We start from the raw sequence: 26,099 nt of genomic DNA on the forward strand, positions 1-26,099 counted from the left end.
TACCCAGGGCTGGGGGCAGGACCAATGTGTCCCGCTTGGCAGCAGGGATGTGAGACTCCAGCCGAGGGTCAGTTAAGGGCTGGATCAGGCGACCAGGCACTGTCTGCTGCACCGGGTATGGTGGGACAGCCGGAGGTAGAGGGACCAGCGCAGAAAGATCCTGAACCAGGGCAGATGTGCCCCGTCAGGCAGCGCAAGTACAGTCCTCCACAGGCAGGTGGCCAAGGTCGGGGAGCGCTGGAGAGCGACTTTATTATTCCCCATGGAGTTCAATCACTCAGGGCCATGGTGGCCCATTTGGCCAAACTCACTTGCAGCGGGGACCCGTCTATCCACTTCATGGAGGTGATGCAGGCAGGGGAAATTAATGGGTGTGACGAGGAGGAGACAGCCAAGCTGCTGCTCTTCTCTCTGGACAGCAAATTGTACCAGGCCCTACCGGCAAAATGCCGGAGGGGACAGCGTACATTTACTGAGGTCCAGAGAGCCGTCCTTGAGGCTATGGGCTTCGATGACGGCAATCCTTTCGAACGGGTCGAAAGGACAAGGCAGCTCGCAGGGGAAACCCCGCAGGCGTTTGCGGACAGGCTGTGGGTGATATACCACGCATTCTGTGGGGAGCTCCTCGACCGGGCGAATCTTTCCGCGGTACAGACTGGCCGCTGGCTGAGGATGCTGGTGGCAAACTGCTTGCCCCGGCTCAAGGCCAGGGCAGAACTGTGGTTCGATTCCCGGGACCCCAACCTCACCGAGGAAGCAGTGGTCAGGCAACTGGCACTGGTCCAACGGAATGGAGGAGGGGAGGAGGAGAAAACCTCCAAAAGTCGGGTAAATGAAGTAAAACCCAACTCGATTCCCAAAAGGGAATGGCACCAGGAGGGTGGCCGCTCGTCTGATAAGGAGGGAGTGTGCTACGGGAAAGCAGGGCATTTTAAAAGGGATTGCAGGAGCCCAGTAAAGAGATATGGGGGGAGAAGTCCTTCAGGAGCCGCCCAGAGTGGGGGAAGTGGAGGGAGCTCCTCACCATCCCTTGACCAGATAGTAGCTGCAGTGAGGACAGCGCTGGAGGGGACTGGGAAGATAGCCACGGCAACAGGCAGGGAAGCACCAGCAACCCTGCCAGTACAGAGGCCGTGACTAGCCCAGACCCAGCCTGCATACCTGTGCCCACTAGAATACGATCCCTGGGGACGACCCTGGGTCAAGATGGAGGTTGAGGGTGTATTGGGTACCTACCTTTTGGACACTGGTGCTTCCAGCACGATAGTCCATTCAGAGGACCCTGCAACCTCACCTCTATCAAACGGGGTGCCATATCAACTAGTTGGGTTCACAGGTAATGAGAAGGCTGGGTTTTTCTCAGTGCCGCTCGCAGTTCGTTTAGGAGCACTCCAAACACAATGGAAGTGCGTCCTGATGAACTGGGAGCAGGTGGGAAAAGGGATTTTGGGGGCTGATTTTATCATCGCTCGCCAGATCCTAGTAGACTTGAGGAATCACTGTCTATGGGGCACAATGGGCACGGGAGCAGAGGGAGAAGTCATGGTTATTGATAAGAAACAGGGAAAAGGGACTCTGTGTACAATGAAGCCAAAAGGGGGTTACGACCTGGAGGTTCTGGTCGGTAACACCCCGGCCGAATACCGGGCCTATGCAAGCAAATCTTGCAGCATTTGCCACCCATAAACACGACTGTGGGAGAGTCACAGGAGTGGAGGTTAGAATAGATGGGGATCCCATGTCCCGCCCGCAAAAGCAGTATGGCTTTCCCCGAGAGGCAGAAGCAGACTTGGAGACAGCTTTAAGCTCGCTTGTCGAGCAGGGTGTTTTGAGACTCATAGCCACCCATGTCAACTCCCCGCTTTGGCCGGTTAGGAAACCGGATAATTCTTGGAGGGCTACGGTGGATTAAAGGGTGCTCAATAAAAACATCCCAGCTTGTGCCCCCACAGTAGCGGCGGTTGCGGATCTGATAGGGGAAATCCCTGCATCCGCAACCACGTTCACAGTGTTGGACATATCCAACGGGTTCTGGTCTATCCCTGTACGGAGGGAAGACCAGTACAAGTTTGCCTTCACCTTCCGGGAACAGCAGTATACATGGAGCTGCCTCCCACAGGGCTTTCATAATAGTCCCAGCATCTTTCACCAATGCATGGCGAACTGCTTAAAAGGCTTCAGCCAGCCACACCAGCTGGTCCAGTATGTGGATGACCTGTTGTTGTTCACAGACAGCAGTGAGGAACACGGTCCACTGCTGGCCGAACTGCTGGTCTTACTGAAGGAAGGGGGTTTTAAAGTTAACCCCAAGAAAGCCCAGATAGATCTAGGAGAGGTAAAATTCCTGGGCCTGACGATAAGGGCAGGAGAAAGGGCCATTGATGAGGCTAGAAGAAAGGCAGTGCAGGAACTCCCTGTCCCTAGGGATGTGTCGGGGGTAAGGTCTTTCCTGGGAATCACTGGCTACTGTAGGGACTTCATCGAGGACTATGCAGCCACTGCCGCCCCTCTGCTCAGACTCCTACATAAGGGGGTCGAGTGGGAATGGGACGAGGGCTGTGAGGCAGCATTTGTCTGTCTTAAGAGAGACCTGCAGGTAGCACCAGCCCTAGGGGCAATTGATGGGGGGGAGGAATTCTTCCTGAAGGTGGCAGCCAGTGGTGACAACTTAAGTGCAGTGTTGCTCCAGGGGCGAAACGGTCAGCTGAGACCAGTGGTGTACTCCTCCAGGGTCCTCACGGAGGTAGAAAAGGGATACTCCAATTGTGAGAGGCACTTGCTTGCCACCCACTGGGCAATAAAGAGAGCTCAGATCTTTACCGGAATATCCCCCATTACACTCCTCACCCATCATACCCCGACGCAGATGCTGTTGGACGGCAGGATTAAGGACGGGACAGTGAGCAGTGCTAGAATCACTCGCTGGACCCTCCTCCTCTCCCAAATGACTTTATAGGTCAAGGGCCTCTGCGAGCCCAGGTTCGCAGCAAATTTAATCTATCCAGGGCAGTCGCATCGATGCTCTGTGGAGGGAGTATGGGACATTAACTTTGGATTTCGGGCAGGGATACACCCCACAGGCCGCGAGATCTACGTTGATGGCTCCAGTTCAGTGTCCGCGGGTACAAGACTCACGGGCTGCGGAGTTTGGGATCCCAAGGCAGGAATTGCCTTGGCTCTTAAACTCCCATGCACCCTGAGCGCCCAGCAGGCAGAACTCTCGGCGGTGATGTATGTGGTCACACACCCCGAGGAATTCCCTACCCCATACACGATTTGCTCGGACAGCATGTACACTTGCAATTCGTGTACAGAGTATCTGGCGATTTGGTCACGCCGGGGGTACACCTCTGCGGATGGGAAGCCCCTTGTGACCAAACCCCTGCTAGAAAAGATCGTGGCTGCAGTGGGAGAAACCGGGGATGTATATATCCATAAGGTAAAGGCCCACTCCAAAACTGAGCCACGGGGGGAAGGTAACCAGCAGGCAGACCTGCTGGCAAGGGAAGGTGCTCGCACAGGTCACCCATGGGACCCATACGAGGCAGGCAGGATAGCAGCAGCAAGAAGCAAGCCAGGGACACAAGGGAGCGTAGGGGCGGCTGCGGCCCCGGACCTTAAAGTAGTCCAGATGCAGGATCTGATCCTGAAGGCTGCCTTGGCTGCTATCAAAAGGGGGGAAAAGGCGGAGGGCCCATACAGTGCTGTAGATATTGCTGTGCGGGAAGGCATGTTGTTTAAAGGGGACAAATGGGTAGTGCCGCCACAACACCAGAGGGAATTCCTTCAGCTGGCCCATGAGGGTCCAGGTGCAGGACACCCTGGGCCGGAATCTACCTGGCAACGGGTAGAAAAGGCAGGGTGGTGGCCAGACCTCCGGGAAGACGTCCGCAACTTCTGTGCGGGCTGTCTGGTTTGCGCTGCAAACAACCCAGACCCTCAGAAAAGGAAAGCGTCTATGGGACACGTCAGGCAGGTAGAGGGACCATGGCAGTCGATCCAGATCGACTACATCGGACCCCTACCGGCCGCCCTGGGAGGTTATAAATACTGCCTCGTCCTGGTGGATGTGTTTTCCAAGTGGGTGGAAGCCTTCCCTTGCCGAACAGCTACCGCGGTGGGGACTGCAAAAATCCTGGTGAGGGAGGTGTTCTCTTGGTGGGGTCTACCTCAAATCGTGGAGTCCGACCGGGGAAGCCACTTCACCGGCCAGGTGATGCAGGCCACCCTAAAGGTGCTGGGGATAAGAGCCAAATGGCATGTCGCCTACAACCCTCAGTCCTCAGGCCCCGTAGAACGCCTGAACCGGACCCTAAAGGAAAGGCTGCGCAAGGAGACGGGAGACTCATCGAACAAGTGGGTGGAGGTCTTACCGTTGGTCCTCATGGGAATCCGGGCCAGTCAGTCAAAGAGCACAGGGTACTCACCCCATGAGCTGATGACGGGCCGGATCATGAGAACCCCAGTGCATGTGTTGGTGCCGGTTCTCACCGAAGGGCAGCTCCGAGAGGTGAACCGGGACCGGTTTGTCAGGAACCTGTTTGAACACCTCAAACAGATTCACTGGCAGGCTGCTAGTAACATGGGCAGACAGCATCAGAGTAACCGATTGCTGCTAGAACCCAGCAAACACCACGAATGGGAGATAGGGGACCAGGTCATGGTGAGGAACTATGCTCGGGTCGGGGTTTTTGAAGCATTATATATGGGACCATACAGCATAGTCGACAAGGCTAGCCCTATGGTCTATGCGGTTCAATTGCCTCGCCGGGTGAAGTGGTATCACATTAATCAGTGTAAATTGTTTGACCCCAAAAGAGGTAAAAAACAGAGGGGACGAGCAAGGGAAGGGAATCAGGCACTGGGGGAAGAACAGGCCCCGGTAGATTTGGAGGCTCCGGAGGAGGCAGCGGGCCCCGAAGCTCTAAAGCCGGGGCTGGTTCACTACTCCTGTAAGGCTATCCCACCACTGGGTAGAGGTTCCCAGCCCACTAACAGAAGTAGGGAGAAAGGCTCTACCATTAGCAAGGTTCAAGGGGAAGCTGAACCTCCCATGGTGGATCAGCTGGGGCTAGCCCAAGAGGTGGAGGAGATAGCATTGCAGCCCATAACGTGGGACTCTGCACCGACAGTAAGGAGGAGTAACAGAGTGCCACAGCCCAGGGCGCCGTGGTCCCCTGTTTACTTAGCCTCCCGCCCCAGACCGAGAAGGCGAAAAACAACAGGGAGGGTGCTCTGTTGCGCTAGCAAGGGTCTCCCACCGATTATCCGGGGCTCGGAAGGGCCTTGGAGGGCAGCACAAGACTCATTAAGGGGGACCATACGAACCCCTCAGCGGAGGGCATCCTGGTCCCCAGGGTACGGTCAGCCGAGTGGTCGACGACGCCTGTACAGTGACAGGATATAGCCTGGCCACCCGGGGACGAGTGGCGGTGTGTATATTTTCCCTTCCTGTTTTGTTACTTTGTGTTGTGTGTATATGTGTTTAGGTAAGGCAGTGACGGTTGGGTACAGCATTTTTGTGTTTGGAACATGTTAAGTGGGCCGAGCCTGGAGAGGTCTCTCAAGGCAAGGCCATGTTCTTCTTGCCTTTCAGATGTCAACACCTCCCTACTGGACGTTAGTGATGCTGGTATCGCTAAGGATCTGCATCGGGCACCGAGGGGACACCGAGGACTCCCTAGTTTTCGGATGCTCCGGGGGCAGAGCGCCGACAGTGACCACAGGAGAAGGGACTCCGGCGGCGGATGGCCGGGTCATCTACTCCCACGAGGGGAAATGGCCTGGGTGGTTGGGATCGAATTCCACCAAGTACTCCAACCATAAGGACTTTACCTTCGGAGAGGCCTCCATCCCCTGCCCGGAGATCACTGTGGCCACTTCCAGAGTGAGAGTGACAGAAGGCAGGAAGGTATGCTTAACTTGCCAAGGGGACATACCTCTGGGACGGTGGTGGTGGCTCAGAAAGCTCAAGAGGGACATGGGAGACCGACACTTGGACTGGGAACGTCTGGATAATGATACCTACGAACCATCATGGGGTTATCTGGCGGGGTAACGGTGTGCTGGGAGAAATGGTGGGCGTACGACCAAGGAATTTATTTGTGTATGTGGGGATCCACTCGCGTGTGTTCAGAGGGGGTCTCCATTGCTTTTTATAGGTGGTGGCAGGATGTCGGGGATGGGGTGATATGGGATCGCAGCGGGGAGGCGTGTGTGATCCCCAATCCCCGGGTACCAATAAATGCCACTGAACTTGTAGTTCGGGAAAGAAAACCCCCACCCACGGCCAAGCCCACCGTCCCACACGAGTGCCCGACAACAACCAGGGGGCCGGGGAATGGTTTAGTGTTGGTCCCTACCGAGAAACTATTTTATCAGGGGCTACACTACGCAGTGGCATCAGTGGTGCGAAATCTGACAGAAGTCCGCCTACCTACGTGGTGTCCCCGGGAAACCAAGCTGTTATACCAGGCTCTGCTGCGGGAGATGTTCCGGAAGTTCTATGAACTGGACTTCGGGGATGTCAAAGTGACAGACTTGTATAAACAGTGGGATAGGGCTGAACCGGGCAGGCAGAAGCGTGGCACTTTAAATGACATTCTTACGGGGTTTAACACCGGGGCGTCCGCCATAAACAGTTTGGATAACATGCAGCTGGCCCTCCAGATAAATGGGTTAAAGAATCAGCTGCGCAAAGTCCTGGGGGACGAGAATACCGTAGTGGGATCCGCGCTCCACGAAGAGGTGGCAATGACAGTTCACTTAAAGGAGATTATCTCTCAATTGGAGGCGCAGGCCAGGGCTGTAAACGCCTTGATTCGGGAGGATAGAAACGCCTCCGATCAAGCCGCCCAAAATGAGGTGTGCGTGCTCTATAGGGCCTGGTTGCTGGGAGAGGGACGGAGTAATCTCGAGGATCTGAGACAGGGACAGGTCCCCTCCTGGATTAGCAACCAGCACTTAGCAGCACTGCACCCTTATGATAATGTTTTGAGTCCTTGCCAACTTCGTGTAGCGTCGGAAGCCTACCCGGTACCAGTGGACTGTGGAAAGTCAAATCATACCATCATGGGTGTGGTGGTCAGGATGCCCGTGATGGAGGCGTCCCCACGACCAGCACCCCTGTACCGAGTGGAGAATGTGGGAGTCATTCGTGGAGGGGTGCATGTTCAATTCCAGGACGTCCCACCTTATGTCACAATGTGGGAGCACACTGTGACAGGTACAGACCTCTCGGGTTGTCGGAGCAGAGGAGCACAGGTAATCCTGTGCCCCCAGCACTTGAACGCTTTTGCAAGGCCACAATGCAGGTTCAGCACTGCTGGGGCAGAGCCTATCAATTGCACAATGGAGGTAATGGCCCCAAACCACATGCCTCCACAGGTAGCATATGTAGGCAGTGGGACATATTCTGTCACCACAAGTGCCCAACGGTATGAACACGGACCGAGAAGGTGGTGTCCAATACTGTACAGCAGCTTTTGCTTTAAACCCAGGGCAGAGGTTCAAGTGGCACACACCAGAATCACACCCATCCCTGAACCTTCCACGATTCACCTCACGGTACAAAACAACCTCAGCCATCTACAACAATATGTCGCCCAGTTTGGTTATCCCATTGCCCCACTACCTGAGAAACTTACAGCCCTCCTCCAGGCAGTGGATTTGTCTCAAAAACATTTTTACACCATGGAGCAGAAAACTGAAATTCTAGCACGGGAGATTGCCCAGATTAAACCCCCAGCTTGGTGGGATTTGGGAATACGGGCAGACATACCTGCATGGATCCGGGTGGGATCGCATGCCTTAGTAATTGGCCAACTCCTGATTGTAGCTTATCTGCTAGTTACAAGCTGTAAGCTCAGGAGAAAAAGAAAAAGAACGCAGTTCCTCAGGCTACTACACAGCCAGGAGAGCCGTTGCTAAACACTCAAGGTGTGTAAACAAAGCTTGACCGTGACACTTAGGCGGTTTTGTTATTTCCAGGGATGACTGCGTTTTCATACATGGCTCCTGGGGAGTTTGCAGGGCAGGTTTCTTTGTTTTACGGTTGAGACTGAAATGAGACTCAATGTACAATTGCTGCTGTAACCTTAAGTACATATATGTATGTTGCTGTCGTGTATTGTAACCTGTTGGATTTCTGTGTTTAGTACCGCGTTAAAAGGAATTACGATATATATCGACGGGATCAATTTAGAGTTAAACTGGGGAAAGTTGGGCAATTTGGGAGACCTAGGGTTTTCTCACCACCCTGAACTTTGACACACTCGAGTGGTGTCTGACTGTGTCAGATGGGGGATTATGTAGGGGAGGGCGAAAACCCCCTCATTTTACCCAGGAGGAAAAGGGCTGTGGGATCAGTCTGTGCTGTGAATTGAAACCGATGGAAGGAAAACTTTGGGACACAAATGAATTTTAAAAGGGCAGACGAGGCCTGCAGGGGATAAAAGGGGGTGCATTCATGGAGAACCCCCCCCCCAGTGTTTGGATTCATAGGAAAGGGAATTTAATTTGGAACTATCTACCAGAAAGTTTGAAATTCTAAAGTGCACATGGAAGAAACTACGAACTTTAATCGAATTTGGGATTTTTAAAAGGTGTATGTTGGTTCTGCAAGAAAAGGGGTGGGGTCAATATCAAAAGGGCCAGTTTGGACATTGGAACTAATCAAATTGTCTGGGAACTGTATACCCTCGAAACTTGCCCCTTGAAAACATTAGCATTTAAACAATGCCACATACATATTCCAACATCTTTTTCATCAGGCATAGAAATATCTGGCTCAGGCCAGACTAGCACAATGGCTACAGGAGGCCAATGCAATCAACACCCACTCAAACCTTGAGTAGGTTAACATCAGTGGAAAAAAAAACAATCTAAAACTGCTGCATTTTTCAAAATCAAAAAGTCCACCAATGAGAAGAATCGACTTCAGCAGGAGAGGCGGACTGGATAATCTGGCTATAAAACAGGGGTTTCTGACGGTAGTGAAAAAGGAGTGATGATTTTCCCTGCCCTCGTCATCCAACAACCACAACCAGCAAGCCTCTCGACACTGAAGGAAAACCAGTGTCCGAAGACACCGGAGATAGAAGAAACAAACCACCAGACTGCGGAAGGCACAGTAGTGAGTATAACCTCTGGTCCCCAGAACTCCCAACTCGGTTAGGCCAGGAAAGGTGGGAGGTTGGGCATTGTACTGCTATACTTGTGTAAAGATTTTCGTTGGGTCCGTTTTAGTGGGATTTAGGGGGTTGTTTTGTTGGTGTATTGCTGTTTGTTGAGTTACACCTTGTCAAATAAATTGGAAGCCTAAAGTTCCTCTTGGAATCACCTTGTCTCAGTTCATCTCCTATTACATCTCCTGATCGTGAGTCTTATGTCAGAACCGTGTAAGGGAAGCTAGGAGCACCTCGAAAACGCTCAACTGTGTGTCACAGGCTAGGGAAGAAGGGGTTAGGAGTGTTTGACACTCACAGGTGCCTCACAGGCTAGGCATAAGCTGTGGGGACGCACGAGTCTCAAAACCCCCTTCATAAGCTGTGGACACAGTCTCTCCAGGGGTGCTCTTGCAGCACTCAGGGTACCTCACAGGCCAGGCATAAGCTGTGAGGGCAGAAGCTCAGAGAGAGACACCCAAGGCACAACAACCCTGTGAAAACCCCTTACAGTAGTTATGTTAGTAGCCTGGATTATTAATCCCGCAACATGAGTCCAAATCCCACCATGGCAGTTTGAGTTTTAAAAATATCTGAAATGAAAAGTTGGTATTACTAAAAGTGAGCATGAGACTGCAGGGCTGTTGTAAACCTAACTGGTTCACAAATGGCCATTCGGGAGGAAAACCTGCCGTCCTTACCCGGTCTAGGCCTATATGTGATTCCAGTTCCACACTGGTGCGGTTTACTCTTAACTGCCCTCTGAAGGGTGCTGGCAAACCACTCAGTTGAATCAAACTGCTATGGCTGCTAGGGTTGGCCAATAAATGCCAGCCACGCCCCACATCCCAAGAATTCATTTTTTATATGTTGGTGTTTATTCTCCACGAGTAGTCCTAATCTAGTCCTGACCTAGTCCTAATCTAGTCTTAATCTAGTCCTGACCTAGTCCTAATCTAGTCTTAATCTAGTCCTGACCTAGTCCTAATCTAGTCTTAATCTAGTCCTGACCTAGTCCTAATCTAGTCTTAATCTAGTCCTGACCTAGTCCTAATCTAGTCTTAATCTAGTCCTGACCTAGTCCTAATCTAGTCCTAGGACTAAATGTGGAGCCCAAACTGCACACGGACTCCAGTTGTGCTCTTGCTAAGGTTTTATATAGATTCCACATTACATCTCGATTTTTGTATCTTCTCCCTCTTGCCATAAAACCCAGTGGCCTTATCCACTTGAGGTGCTGCTTTTAATGTCTAGTGAACTTGAACCCCAAATTCCCCTTCTTTTCCAATTCTCCCTTCTCCCAATTAAAGTATAATTGTTACATTTGTAGCCAAAATGTACCACCTCACATTTACCGGCATTTAATTTCATCCGTCACTTTTTTGTTAATTCCACCATCTTATTCTTTTTTTTCCATTCTCTGGATGTGAGCATCGCTGGCAAGGCTGACATTTATTGTCCATCCTGAGTTCCCAAGAAGGTGGTGTGATACATCAGAATGGCTGTTCTACCATTGAACTGAAGGTCCCTGCAGACAATATGATGTGGCAAACGCTTGAAATGGGGGTAGTTGGTGGTGTTTACTGCTGGAGGCCAACCTTTTGCTATTATCACCAGACAATGGTGAGCCTCTTTGGATAGCACACCATTAGTGTAGAGTGCCCCAGACTTCTCAAACAGGAGAGCCAGGGACACTGCAGATCTCAGTTGTAGCCGCACTAGACAAAGCACCTTACCATTCCCCATGGTCTGGCATTGTGATAGATCTGGCACATCCTCAGTGGAAATGTTATTGCCGATTAATAGCCAGTGCGTTTAGACATAAATATCTCTGCATATGTTTTAAAGATCCAGTCTGCTGCAAAAGCTCTTTCGGTTGTAAGCCATAAAATTGTAGCTTTTAACAACATGATAATTACTCAGGCATTATTAAACTCTGGTTCTGTCATAAAGAAGCAGATATGTGAGTGTGATCTTCTCACGTCCAGTGTGCTTTGTGTATCTCTCACTCTCAACTCTCCTACACTGAGTCACATGGGGACTGGGATAGTGCTGCGGGTTAAACATTGAGGGGTTAAAATTTGGTGATAACTGGGTATAATTGGGAGTTAGGTAGTTGAGAGTGGCGCTGGGTGCTGTTCATGCCTGATGTGAAACTTGGTGGTCATTTTTACGGGCATTAAAATGTTACGTCCTGCCAGTTAACGCCATGGAAACCATGATGTCAGTACGCTGTAACGGCTCCTTTGGCGCCTCTGTCGCGATATTGCTGTACCAGTAGGCGGCCCCACAGCCTGAAAGAAATGGGTTAAACAGCGGAACTCGGGCGGAATTGGCCAGAGAGCAAGGTAAGTTTTTTCTTTATTTATTTCTTCATTTTTTCACTAGTTGTAACAGTGGAAAGTGTGTGTGGGTCCGAGAAGTTTGAGGTTATTTTCTTTCTTCCCATTTTCCAGCGAGCATGGCGGCAGTCTCCTGAGCTCCCGCCACTTTTTTAGCGCTGCTCTCTCATCTTTGGCCATAAAAACTGAATTTGGTAGCTGGAGCCTGCACCTAACGCCTGCCGTTAAAATCAGCTCTCAGGCGGTGACACCGCATCAAAAATGGCGGTACCAAATTTCGACCTCTGACATTTTGGGGGTGAATTCCTATGGGGTTTCTCCCGATCTTCTGCCTTAACTTCAGGAGAGGAGGCCACAGAAACTCGGGGAAATGCTGTAAGATGCCGATTTACCAGAGTTTCCTTGGCTCTGCGGACAATTGGGAGGATCACCCTTGGGAATTCACCCCTTCACCTCTGGGCCTGGTTTCACACCCAACCGGGACACAAGGGATGAAAGTCTCTGCTGGATCTTCCTGCGCGCAATGAGTTTGGGGCAGTTCCTACCCAGTTCCTCATGCGCTCGGGTGACAAGAAGAAACCTCGCCGAATTGGACATTAATCGGCTATCTCACTGAGCGACGTCACAGGAAAGTGTGTGTGGGAAATGGCAGGTTTTTTCAAATTTATTCATTCACGGGATGTGGACATCGCTGGCAAGGCCAACATTTATTGAACATTCCTAATTGCCCTTGAGAATGTGGTGGCGAGCCACCTTCTTGAAGCGCTGCAGTCCGTGTGGTGAAGGTGCTCACATAGTGCTAACTTTGTTGTAGCAGTTTGGTACAACTGAGTGGCTCGCTAGGCCATTTCAGGGGGCAGTTAGGAGTTAGCCTCATTGCTGTGGGTCTGGAGTCACTTATAGGCCAGGTCGGGTAAAGAAGGCAGATTTCCTTCCCTAAAAGGACATTAGTGAACCAATTGTTTTTTTTCGACAATCCGGTAGTTTGATGGTCACCATTACTGGTCACATTACAAGTGGTTTTATCCCGAGGCTGGGAGAGTAGGAGTATTACTCTGCAACTTATCTGGGAGTCATGGCACTGGGTGCCTGAAATGGGTTCCATTCCCCACGACTGACATTCTTCACTTTGATGAATAAAACAATCACAAATTAGCCAGTTACTGAAATAAAAGCTGCCAGCTAGCCCTGGGCTGAGTCTCTGCACCTGGTGTGTATCTGTGTCAGCTCCTGTAAGCTGTGAATGGCTTGTGGTCCCTGTAGCAAGGGGCTGACTCTGGAAATTTGAAAAGGCTGTTTTGGTGATCAGGGAGTATATTTTCTAACAAGCTACCATATAAATGACAGGCATCTCCCGCAGGAACACAGAATGTTTGTTGGCACTAAAAGAAACCCAGTGTCGGTTAGAAAGTGATTTAAATCCTCAACGACACTTTTAATTCTGTCAACTTTGAAGAGGCTGGATGGTGATTTATTGTCTGTGACAGAATCTATGTGATTAAATCTGATGATATGTTCTGGCCTGCCACCTCATGTTACATTTGTACGTTTATCTAGGATAGTTATATTATGGTGTTGATCCAGCTTCTAATCATTTCAACAATCATTAATCAACAATAAATAATCTGTTTATTGCTGTAAATAGCTCCTGGCATGTTTACTGGGAATACTAGAACAAAACTTTGCAATAACCCTGGCAGATATCACCCCACAGAATCAGACACACGTACATTGGTCATCTCCTGAAACCTTCACAATGTCGGGCCTCTGTCAGTACCAGTGTGGGTTTGCAATCATCCAGATTTAGACTGGACATGCTATTGTTTGAGAGGGCTGCCTGGAAATTTCCACATTAGATATCAAACAAAAGTCCAGGGTTTCCCGCTTGGTTTTGTGTTGCATGGCTTGGATGTATTATTTATTGAGGCTTTTAATGTTATTGATGAATTTTCATGATGAGCAAAGCAGAGCTCATCTCTTGCCCCCGTATCCATTCCTCGTCTCTGCTCCACATTCTCCTCATCCCTTGCCCCCGTATCCATTCCTCGTCCCTACTCCACATTCTCCTCATCCCTTTCCCCCGTATCCATTCCTCGTCCCTGCTCCACATTCTCCTCATCCCTTGCCCCCGTATCCATTCCTCGTCCCTGCTCCACATTCTCCTCATCCCTTGCCCCCGTATCCATTCCTCGTCCCTACTCCACATTCTCCTCATCCCTTGCCACCGTGCCCATACCTCATCCCTATTCCAGCTCCTCTTTGTTTTCGGACTTGGGGAAGGATGACACTGCTATATCAGACCTCACCGTCCACCAAAATAAGTCAGGGGCTTCACCTATCTATTTTTTCAGCCTGGCTGGGCAAGAGCTGGATTTTCAGAATCAAATTACTGCATGAAATAAAATGTCCAGCTGCCGATAAAGGTTCGTGTCACCATTCCGTGCAGTCAGTAGGCATGGGATGGATTTTTAAAACTTAAATCACATTTTGTAGCTGGTCTCAGAGAACATAGGAACAGAAGGAGGGCATTCACCTCTGTACCTCAGCTCCATTTAGCTGCCTTTGTTCCATAACCCTTAATACTCTTACCGAACAACAATCTATCAATCTCGGTTTTGAACTTTTCATTGACCCGCCCCTCACCCCAGCATCCACATTTTTGGGGGGAGAGAGTTCCAGATTTCCCCTACCCTTTGTGTGAAGGATTGCTTCCTGACATCACCCCTGACCAGCCTAATCTCTCATTTTAAGGTTGTGCCCTTGTTCTGAACTCTCCCATCAGAGGAAATAGTTTCTCTATCTACCCAATCAAATCTTTTAATCATCTTAAATACCTCAATTAGATCATCCCTTCATTTTCTCTATTCGAGGGAATACAGAGAGGAGGTTAGAGATTAAACTATGGTGAAGGAGCTGGATGTGGTGATCACCAGGAAAGGATGATGAGACAGTTTGGATTGCTGCTGTGGAAGAGGTCACACTGGGGGTGATGGAGGATGAAGTGGAGCAGAAGAAAGCAGTGGGCATGTACAGGAAGGAGCACTGGCCGCTTGCTGCCGGTACTGCTTCGGTGGAAATCAACATCGTGGCCGCAGGTTCAACAGACAGAGGGATGCAAGGGACACCCTCCTCTGTCTCCAAGTATTCCTCCTCCTCTGGTCTCCTCTTCACCACCCGTGGTGAATAACACATGCAGTGGGGTAGGTGCCTGTGAGGGTGTGTCCTCCATTGGCGCCTCTGGAGCTGGGAGTCCTGCAATACACAATTGAGCAGAAGGGATTGTTGCGCCGCGCTGGCATATGTAGGAGGAACAGCACTACTCTAATAAATGTGAGTGAGGGACGTTACATATTAATGCATCATATGGTAGTACATATGGTAGGTGGTTAGCTCAGTTGGTTAGAGCGTGTAAATTCAATCAATGTGCGGAGGGAAGATTCGGGCAAGGTTTGCTGCACTGTAGCCAGCCTGTGTAATCATTGAGTTGCACATGGAGTGAGCAGCAGGAGTGGGAGGGCCATTCGGCCTGGGATTGCAGGGGGTCCAGCCGATGGGAAGCAGTCATTTGGGCCAGGGATTACAGCGGGTCCTCCGAGGCCTCCGAACTCCCGGTCTCCAAACTCCCGACTCGCCGACCTCAGGGCCTTACCGACTCCCCAGGACAACACAGGAAACTACATCCAGCTGCTTTCGCCTCCGCAGATTGGGCTGCCGGGACTCTGGGCTCGCTGCCAAGGCCGGCTCTGAGTTGGCCGAAGGGACTCCGTGGCCGCCGTTCAATCGGCCGAGGGGACTCCAGGGCCAGTGTTTAACCGACCGAAGGGAATCCGGGGCCGGCCCAAGACAACAGAGGGCTGGCGGTGCCCATGGAGCAGTGCCAGGGGAGTAACCCTAGTACTGACTTACATTTTATCAACTTTTAATCAACTATTATAATTAAAATTATACTTAGAATTTCCATCATTGCAGTATAAAATCATACTTACTCTTGCTGAAGCCACAAGGCTGTTCCAGCGCTTGCGGCACTAGTCGGATCCCTTGGCTTTGTGGGACACAGGCGAGACGACAGCGGCTATCTCGCTCCATATTTGACGATATGCCCGTGGTGTTGGTTTCCCACCTCACTCCCACCCCCGGTCAATTGGGCTCACCGGGAATGGACCTCCATGACGAGGGCCTCGGTCGCCTCATCCAAAAAGGGTTTGGACCTCATCCTTCCCGTCTCCACATCTCTAACACTTTCATCAATGTCAGACATATTCTTTACCTCTCTCGATCTCTCTCCCCCTTTTCTGCATGTGTGGATGACACCTGACCTCCCGAAACGCGGGAAAACATGTCTACCAAAAAAAAAACGCATGCGCAGAAGCCCGTTGCTAGGGAAGCTTTTGCCTTCACCATCGCTGCGCTATTGTTGGGTGATGTCACATCGCTGGGATCTCGCTTTGCCCATTTCATATCGCTGGGCTATCGCCGAGCCGAAAGTCGTTATCCAAAAAATGGGCGATGGTCCAGCGATCCTGAAGGCTGAAACATCGCTAAAGCTGGAACATCGCCCATTTTTTGGGCGCTAGCCAACAAAGTGGAAAGTCTATCCCATAGAATCTTACAGCTCAGAAGGAGTCATTCAGCCCATCATGCCTGTGCTGGTTCTTTGAGCTATCCAATTAGTCCCACTTCCCATAGCCCTGCTAATTTTTCCTCATCAAGTATATACCCAATTCTCTTTTGAAAAGTATTATTGAATCTGCTTCCACCACCCTTTGAGGCAGTGCGTTCCAGATCATAACAACTCACCGTGTGAAAAATCTTCTCATCTCTCCTCTGGTTCTTTTGCCGATCACCTTAAATCTGTGTCCTCTGGTTACCGACCCTTCTGCCACTGGAAACAGTTTCTCTTTATTTACTCTATCAAAACCCTCATAATTGTGAACACGTCTACCAAATCTCCCTTTAACGTTCTCTACTCTAATGCCAGCTTCTTATATAGGAATCTTATATTCACATTATTTAAAAAACCTGAAAACAAACTTTTAGGGTGTATTTTAATTTGTAGAGACAAACACGGTAGAGATTGTATTCGGTTTAAGCCAGAAAGAGATTCCTTAGAGATTTGCACCTGTTTGTGTTTATACATGCTGAATGACCCAACCTGGGCACTACTGTGTATGTAGGCACTCTGTTAATGACTCACGAGACAGGGGTATGGCACTTGAACAGTACAGGCTGTATTCTTTTATTGCAGCTCCTAGAGTGAGGACACCAAGAGGTGTGCTCCCTTTTATACTGGGTTGCCCGCAGTGTACAGGTGACCCTTAGGTCTCCAGCAGCAGCACCCTCTGGTGTACAGGTAAGGTATATACAGGTCTAGTGTTACAATACATCATTACATCATTGGTATACATACATAACAACACTCCCCCATAAGCCTTTCCCAAGTCCTTATTGCCATGACATGGGGAGGTGATCAGCAATGGGCTGTGGGAGATTGTGGTGAGGGTTCTGTGGGTGCCAGGTGTGATCCCTGTGCTTGAGGCTGCCCTCTTTCATTCCCCCCCCCCACACACACACAGACCATGTGAGTGTCACTGTTGGAGGATTCCTCAGTGGTGGAGCCAGTGCAATGGGTAAGGTACATACACTGTAGAGTGGGTAGGTGGTGGTGTTTGGTGGTGGGCAGGGCCACAGGGCTGTGTGGGCTCCTTGTCCTCCATTGGTAGTGGAAGTCTGGTCATCCCAGGGTCCGCCAGGAAAGCTGGTGGTCAGAGGGTGTAGGGCCGATCTGGGGCAGGTTGCCAGTGGTGGTGGCTATGCTGCCCATTGACTGCTGTCCCTACAGTGGGTCTACTCCCACTGGGTGTGTGTGAGCCCTTCCTGAGGCATCACTTTTGTCCCAAAAGCCCAGGCTACATGGTCAGGTAGCCCGTTGGACCTGGGGGTCTTCCACGGAGAGATACCTCTGGCATTTACATTGTACCTGTAGAACCCGGTGTCCTTTAACAGTCTACTTTCTGCATACATGACACATTGGCTCCGATCACAAATAGTCAATTCTACACTGTTATCTCTCTTTACATGATCACTTTTAGCACTTACAACACTTTCTTGTGTATCGGTGTCTCCATACAGGGTTATATTTATCCTATTAAAATTTCTAGCATCAATATTTAACAGTACAAACTTGTTGCTAACATCACTTTCACGAGCATTCATTAAATTTTTTTCATTAGTTAATCCGGCATCACAATTCAACGTTACATTTGCATACCTGCATTCGCTTACTGCACTTTTAACTTTAAAGTCCTTGGCATCGCTGTGCCTAGAATGAAACTGTCCCTTTAATTTCTTTGCGTTACCGGTCTCCTTTAAGGGGGCCTTCCAATCTGGTTCGCCGCTCGGTGCCACGTGTCGCTCCTCCAACGCTGCCCCTCATGGTCTGGTCGTGGCCATTATGATTCTAGGTTCTTCGCCTCGTGGTGCGACTGCCATCTTATCCCTGTCCCCGAGGTCGGCTGTGGTGATCTTTTTCTTCTCAGGTTTGGCCACAGACGTCGGGAATCCATCTTTTTCACCGATCTTCTTCCCTCGGTGTCCTGCCATGGCCCGGAAGGTGAGGTCTGGACGTTCGGGTTGGGTGATCTCGCCACAGTGTTGTGCAGTCGTCGCCGTGCAGTCGAGCTGGACGGTAGGATTTTGAGGTGCTGTGATGGATCCAAGTTCGGAGCTGCGTGGGATGTCGATCGCTGGGGCCCGGAGGCCATCGTCGCTCCAACCGATTTGGACCTGCTTCATCCAACATCTTCCCAGCAGCGTTAGATCATCACCGGCAACAATCCACAAGGGGAGCTTGTTCATCGCGCCGCCCTGGGAGACCTGGACATCCACGCTGCCAACGACTGGGATGATGCCGTTGGTGTAGGTGAGCAGCTTTTCCTGGATAGGAGACAGCTTTGGTCATTCAGCGGAATTGTTCCAAAGTTTTTCGAAGGTCATCTGGCTCATCAAAGACTGGCTCACCCCTTGTCGATCTCCATCGAAAGTGGAACTCCGTTGATGTCCACTTCCATCTTCCACGGGGCACTCTCGGTGGAGCAGGTATAAATTCCGTACTCTTCTTCCATGGGTTCAGCAGCTTCGTCTTCATCAGTGTCGGAGCCCAGGTGATCAGCCAACTCTTCAGCGACGCGGTGAGTAAAGCTTTGTCTGCACATTCTCTGAAGGTGACCTTTCATGTTGCAGCCTAGCGGCACTGGTGGGCCCTGTGATTTCCTCCACAGCGCCAGGTCAAGGCTAGCTGGTTGGTCCCATGTGGCGGACTCAGGGTTGCGGGACTCGGGGCAGCATTTCTGCCTTTGAAAGTCGCCATTCTGTTCAATGTGCTCATTGGTTTAGAGTCTTGGGTGTGGGTCATCATTCGTTTGGAGTCATGCAGGCCTGGCTCACTTTAATTGCCTTCTGCAGGGTGACAGTGCTGTCCACAGAGAGCAGTTTGTGGAGGAGGCCCTCGTGGCCGATTCCAATAACAAATATGTCCCTTAGTGCTTCGGTGCAGCGAACCTTCTTAAACCTGCAGCATACCTAGCAATTTCTTGGCCTTCGGGTCGCCGGAGAGTGTAAAACTGGTGCCTGGTTGTGAGGATGCTCTCTTTGGGTTTCAGTTGCTCTTGTATTAAGGTTACGAGCTCCCCATAGCTCTTGGTTGTTGTCTTCGCTGGGGCTAGCAGGTCCCTGATGGGGCCGTGGATGGTGGGCTCACAATTACTAAGCAGGATGGCCCTGCGCTTGTTTGCCAGTGTGGTCGATGAGTCCCCATCCAGGTCGTTGGCAATGAAGAAGTGTTCTAACCTTTCCACGAAGGCATCCCAATCTTCCCCATCGGTGAATTGTTGGAAGTTTCTGAGATTAGACATGTTGTGCGTGGAATTCGTAACCTCGTCGCCAATTATTGTGTATGTAGGCACTCCGTTAATGACTCCATGAGGGCAGGAGTATGGCACTTGAATAGTACAGACTGTAGTCCTTTATTGCAGCTCCTAGAGTGAGGACACCAAGAGGTGAGCTCCCTTTTATACTGGGTTGCCTGCAGTGTACAGGTGACCCTTAGGTCTCCAGCAGCAGCACCCTCTGGTGTACAGGTAAGGTATATACAGGTATAGTGTTACAGTACATCATTACATCATTGGCATGCATACATAATAGGCACTGACCATGATCGTGTCCTCAGCTGATGTCCACACGCATGCCTTTCTAGCAAGGGTCCGTAAATAGTGATCAGGAGTGGGAACCCTGGCTGATTTCTCCCTTGCTAAGCCTAGACCATGAGGAGCTGTTTCACCTGGTCCAGAACAGTAGAACCAGAGGACATGGCCTGTGCTTGGAGGGATGGTAAATTCAACCTAATCTGCAGAAACAATATCTCAGTGAGCGAGTGGTCAATCTATGGAACAGGCTATCTAGGGAGAAGGTGGAAGTGGTTAATATTGATTCATTCAAATACAGATTAGAGAGATTTCTTTCAGAAAATAACATTTTGGGACAGAGTATATGAGTGATTTGAGACATGATATGTAGTAAGTGTAGTAGGCTTGGGTGGAACAGGTGGAACAGGAGGGCTTTGGAAACCTATGGCCCTCCACCACTGAGTTTTTCCCCAGCTCATGTCTGGATCAGTTGTAGACCAATTTATCGAAATTTATTGCTATGATTAGTCATTATTGTTGTATCATGTGAATGGTAGTAGGTGAACTAGATGGACCGTGGTCTTTCTTGTCTAGCAATTCCTATGTTCCTAATTATAACACTCTTCATGTGTCCCCCCCCCCCCCCAACTGCATCTAAGCAAGGCAGTTGAGAGTGAGGAGCAGGGCTGAGGCAGCCTGCCTTAGCCTGTATGGATCAGTGTCACACAGTTACCCGCTGTGCCTTGGGGGGGCAACCTGCAATGTAATTTCTGAGCCGTGACTATGTTGCTGTGGAAAACAAAACCCCCTAAATCCTTACCTAAATCTCTGTGTGGCACAAGCTAGCACTGACTCTGGGCCAAGCCAAGTTAAAACGAGGGGCACAGTCCAGTGACTGTAGCTCAAAGGTATTTGAGGGTGGGACCTAATTCAAAAGAGCTGCTACAACAAGGCACAGCCTCAACACCTAGAAACCGTGGCAGAACATTCCAGTGAACAGTTCTCATTCAATACACAAATATAATGGAAGATTTTCAATTATAATATGTGTACATACAGGCTATTAGTTTTAACTTTACTCGCCAAGTGCAAGCATGGGCCAATCTGTGAGTGCAAATAATTTTGAAAGGTATGAATGGGATCATGCAGGTGGGACATATATTGAAATAACTCTGGGGTGCTTTCTGCACGTATTTATATAAGTTCATCAACAGAAGCTAAAGGTGTATGTGTGTGTGTTTCGTATGCACAGTAAAGTGACTTCTCACTGAGGAATTTGCAAGAAATTTATATTGTCTATTCCGCAGGGCCAGGTATGTGCAGAAACCATGCTGTGTCACTCAAGACATTTATTGATTATCAACCTCCTGCACGCTCCAATCTCTTGCTCCCTCTGTGGCGATGATTATGTTATTGATAGTGCATGCGTTGGTCAGTGCTCTCCTGAACTTTCCCCTCTGGTTCCATTGTAGTTTGAAATAAATCTTCCAACTCATTTCTTCCCTCACAGTATTGAAATCAAGTCATATTGAGATAGGAATTGATGTTGTGCCTGTTTTTGGGGCGAAAACGGGCATAAATCACACCAATTTAACAGTGGGACAGCCTGTGCCCAATCTACACAGACATTGTTCGCACCGTGTTCCAGGTGGATGCCTAAAACAGATGTTAGGCCCTCTAAGTATGTTAAGGAGGTCCGCACCAGTTGAAGGACCCCTCAATAAAATCATTCCCACTCAGGATATAGCAGCAACCGTCAACTCGAAATGTGCTTAATTTTATTTTCTTTTGAAGAAAAATCCTTTGTGTGGAGCCAGGAGGAGCAGGAGTGATCTCCCTCTGACTGCACAGTCCTGGCTCGCGGCTCTCACTCCCCCCCGAACCTTTGTCTGATCCGATCCCCTCTATCCCGCAACTGACCTGAGGGGCACGGCCAGCGGCGTGGAATAGATTGCTCTCGGAGGGAAAACTGCACCTGGCCGCCCACCTCCAACCGCCCCACCCGGTCAAACAGCTGTCGTCACTCTCCTCATTTCCAATATTTTTATAACTAATAAATTAAAGTGTTCAAAGAAAATAGAACAAACACGCCATTTTGTTTATGCCCGAATCATTTTTTTCTCCTGGGGATTTTGCTGGTAGCAGTGTCCAGGAGATGAATCTTCAATTGCTGGAGATTCCAGGACAATCCTGGAGGGTTGGCGCCCCCTCGGTGTGACAGGTGACAGGCAGCTCGCTCCGGAAGATGTAGGTGAGGCCCGAGGCCCAATATATGGCCGGCCTCAAGCCTCTCTGTTCGAGCTCATGCTGCTCACAGATCACCAAGTCTGGGCCTGAGAACGTGTCCGGGCTCATTTCCACCCATTGCATCAGCTCCTCCCTCAATTGTCCATTCCTACAGGCTTTCAAACCCCGACGTGCCATCGAACCAGTACTTCCTAATTTAGCTGGTTTCAATCTCATTTTTCAGACTTCCTGACATCCCGAATGGGCTGGGCTCTCATCTCCGCTTTGCAATAATAAATTGTCACTTTCCCTGGAAAAATAAATGCTGAGATGAAGGGAACAGTAACACCAATTCTTCAATTACTAAGTTATGGAGCTGTCACGGGGCCAGTACTCTCAGTGTGAATATTAACTAGTTCCATTTATTAATAGGGGCTTCATTTTGAGTGTAATATTTACTATATAAAAATACAGTTTTATGTGATTAGGACAGGTGGTGTGATTGGACATGCTAACTGGTCAAATGGGACAGGGAGGGATTATTTACAGTGAGTGAGCAGCATTGACTATGAAGAACACTCCAATAATAAAATCTTTTCAATCATTTTTTTTAAATTTCTATTTTCTTCCCCAGCAGATATATCGTCCCCATTGGGTGATTTTGTTTGCGAATAGGATAGGGCGCGTTCTCAAAAACTAACACAGCACCCAGTACAGTCCCTGTATAGTTCCTCTATATTGCCTATACGCTCCCTATATAGTGTCAGTACAATCTCTATATATTCCCTGTATGGTCCCTGTATTCCCAATATCATTCCTGTATATATATTCGGTGTTTATACTCCCTGCATCACCTCTAGATCATCCCTGTGTATTTCCATGATAATCCCTCTGTACTTCTTATATGGTCCCTGCATAGTAACTGCACTTTATCTATTTCTGTATCATAACTATATCATCTCTGTACAGTTCATGTATCCTCTCTATACTAATTCAATATTACACCTTTGTCTTTATATTCAATGCCCCATGTATAAAACCCTGAATCCTATTTTATGGCTTTTCCGACCTGCAATGAAAACCCAGGTTTAAAACGGATTTACTCTCTGTGCCAGTCTGGCACTAGTTGTCTCCACACATAACATGCTGCAGGCTTTGGTTAAAACTGCCCAACTATTTCAGATGAGACTCTTGAAACTTCCGGAGACTTTCATCCCATTGGTCTGGGCTGGATTTGAACTCAGGGCCGACAGCTAAAAACCCACAGCATTGCCTCAGGTCTGGGACGGCGTGCGATGATACAGGGTGGGACGGAATGAGGTGAGACGAGACGGGATTGGATGGGACGGGACGGGATTGGACGGGACGAGACGGGATTGGACAGGATGAGATGAGATTGGACGGGATGGGCAATTGTGCAGAATGTGCTCTTTCCCAACTTCATGTTTGTTTTGGACACGTCGAATTTCTCCCCCAGTGTCTGATCCACTGTCCCAGAGTGTGAAAGGACAGTGTCTGATCCACTGTCCCAGAGTGTGACAGGACTGTCCCAGAGTGTGAAAGAACAGTGTCTGAGCCACTCTCCCAGAGTGTGAAAGAACAGTGTCTGACTCACTGTCCCAGAGTGTGACAGGACAATGTCTGACCCACTGTCCCAGAGTGTGACAGGACAGTGTCTGACTCACTGTCCCAGAGTGTGACAGGACAGTGTCTGACCCACTGTCCCAGAGTGTGACAGGACAGTGTCTGACTCACTGTCCCAGAGTGTGACAGGGCAGTGTCTGACCCATTGTCCCAGAGTGTGACAGGACAGTGTCTGACCCACTGTCCCAGAGTGTGACAGGACAGTGTCTGATCCACTGTCCCAGAGTGTGAAAGGACAGTGTCTGACCCACTGTCCCAGAGTGTGACAGGACAGTGTCTGACCCACTGTCCCAGAGTGTGACAGGACAGTGTCTGACCCACTGTCCCAGAGTGTGACAGGACAGTGTCTGACCCACTGTCCCAGAGTGTGAAAGGACAGTGTCTGACCCACTGTCCCAGAGTGTGAAAGGACAGTGTCTGACTCACTGTCCCAGAGTGTGACAGGACAGTGTCTGACCCACTGTCCCAGAGTGTGAAAGGACAGTATCTGCCCCAGGAGGAGGAGGCTCCATAAACATCCTCATCCTCAATGATGGTGGAACCCAGGATGTGAGTGCAAAATACAAGGCTGAAGCATTTGCAACCATCTTCAGCTAGAAGTGCTGAGTGAATGATCCATATCAGCTTCCTCCTGACTTCCCACCATCACAGAAGCCAGTCTTCAGCCAATTCAATTCACTCCAAGTGATGTCAAGAAATGGCTGAGCCCCGACAACATCCCGGCTGTAGTGCCGAAGACTCGTGTTCCAGAACTAGCTGCGCCTCTAGCCAAGCTGTTCCAGTACAGCTATAACGCTGGCATCTATCTGACAATGTGGCAAACTGTTCAGGTATGTCCTCTCCACAAAAAGCTGGACAAATCCAATCCTGCCAATTACCGTCCCACAGTCTACTCTCAATCATCAGCAAAGTGATGGAAGGTGTTGTCGACAGTGCTATCAAGCGGCACTTACTCTCCAATAACCTGCTCACCAATGCTCAGCTTGGTTTTCGCCAGGACCACTTGGCTCCAGACCTCATTACAGCCTTGGTCCAAATATGAATTCCAGAAGTGAGGTGAGAATGACTGCCTTTGACATTAATTATGAATTTGACTGAGTGTAGCATCAAGGAGCCCTAGTAAAATTGAAGTCAATGGGAATCAGGGGGAAACTCTCCACTGGCTGGAGTCAAACCTAGCACAAAGGAAGATGGTTGTCGTTTTTGGAGGCCAATGCTCTCAGCCCCAGGACATCGCTGCAGGAGTTCCACAGGGCCGTGTCCTATGTCCAACCGTCTTTAGCTGCTTCATCAGTGACCTTCCCTTCGTCATAAGGTCAGAAGTGGGGATGCTCGCTGATGATTTCACAGTGTTCGGTGCCATTCGCAACTCCTCAGATAATGTAGTAGTCCATTCCCGCATGCAGCAAGACCTGGAAAACAGTCAGCCTTGGGCTGATAAGTAGAATGTAACATTCGCGCCATTCAGGTGCCAGGCTATGAGCATCTCCAACAGGAGAGTCTTAATACCTCCCCTTGACATTCAACAGGATTACCAGCATTGAATCCCCCACCATCAACATCCTGGGGTTCACCATTGACCAGAAACTTAATTGGACCGGCCACATAAATATCATGGCAACGAGGGCAGATCAGAGGCTGGGTATTTACCTCCTGATTCCCCAAAGCCTTTCCACCATCTACAAGGCACAAGTCAGGAGGGTGATAGAATACTCTCCACTTGTCTGGATGAGTGCAGCTCCAACAACACTCAAGAAGCTCAACACCATCCAGAACAAAGCAGCCCGCTTTAATGCCACCCCATCCACCAACTTAAACATTCACTCCCTCCACCGTGGCTGCAGTGTGCACCATCTACAAGATGCACTGCAGCAACTCGCCAAGGCTTCACTGGCAGCAGCTCCCAAACCCGCGACCTCTACCACCTTAAAGAACAAGGGCATCAGGGGCATGGTAACACCATCACCTGCAAGTTCCCCTCCAAGTTACACACCATCCTGACTTGGAAGTATATTGCCACTCCTTCATCAAAATTCTGGAACTCCCTCCCTAACAGCACTGTGGGAGTACCTGCACCACACGGACTGCAGCTGTTCAAGAAGGCGGCTCAACACCACCTTCTCAAGGGCAATTAGGGATGGGCAATAAATGCTAGCCTTGCCAGCGATGTCCACATTCCGCGAACAAATAATTTTAAGAAAGTCCCACTCAAGGTCTAAAGTAGGATATTTGAGTACATTAAGGATAATCTAATGGCAGGGACAGTTGCCCATCGGTCTGTGAGGCCGAGGCTCCTGTTCGTAGTATTTATCAAATCTTCCCCTTTTTGTGTAGAGTGGGAGAAGGTGAGATAAATCTTGACTACAACAACAGCAACAAGAGATGGAGGTACAGATAGCTAATGACTATATTCATTGGCCGGATATTTCTGGAGTGGGGCATCATGGTGCGTGCCCTTGTTAGGTAGACTTTTTCTTCCCCCCTCAGCTCGAAAATGTTTTGCACCATAACTTGCCGGAAGTGTGAGCTTCTAACAGGCCATG

The sequence above is a fragment of the Pristiophorus japonicus genome, chromosome 18 (genome assembly GCF_044704955.1).
Source record: "Pristiophorus japonicus isolate sPriJap1 chromosome 18, sPriJap1.hap1, whole genome shotgun sequence".
Lineage (NCBI taxonomy): Eukaryota > Metazoa > Chordata > Chondrichthyes > Pristiophoridae > Pristiophorus > Pristiophorus japonicus.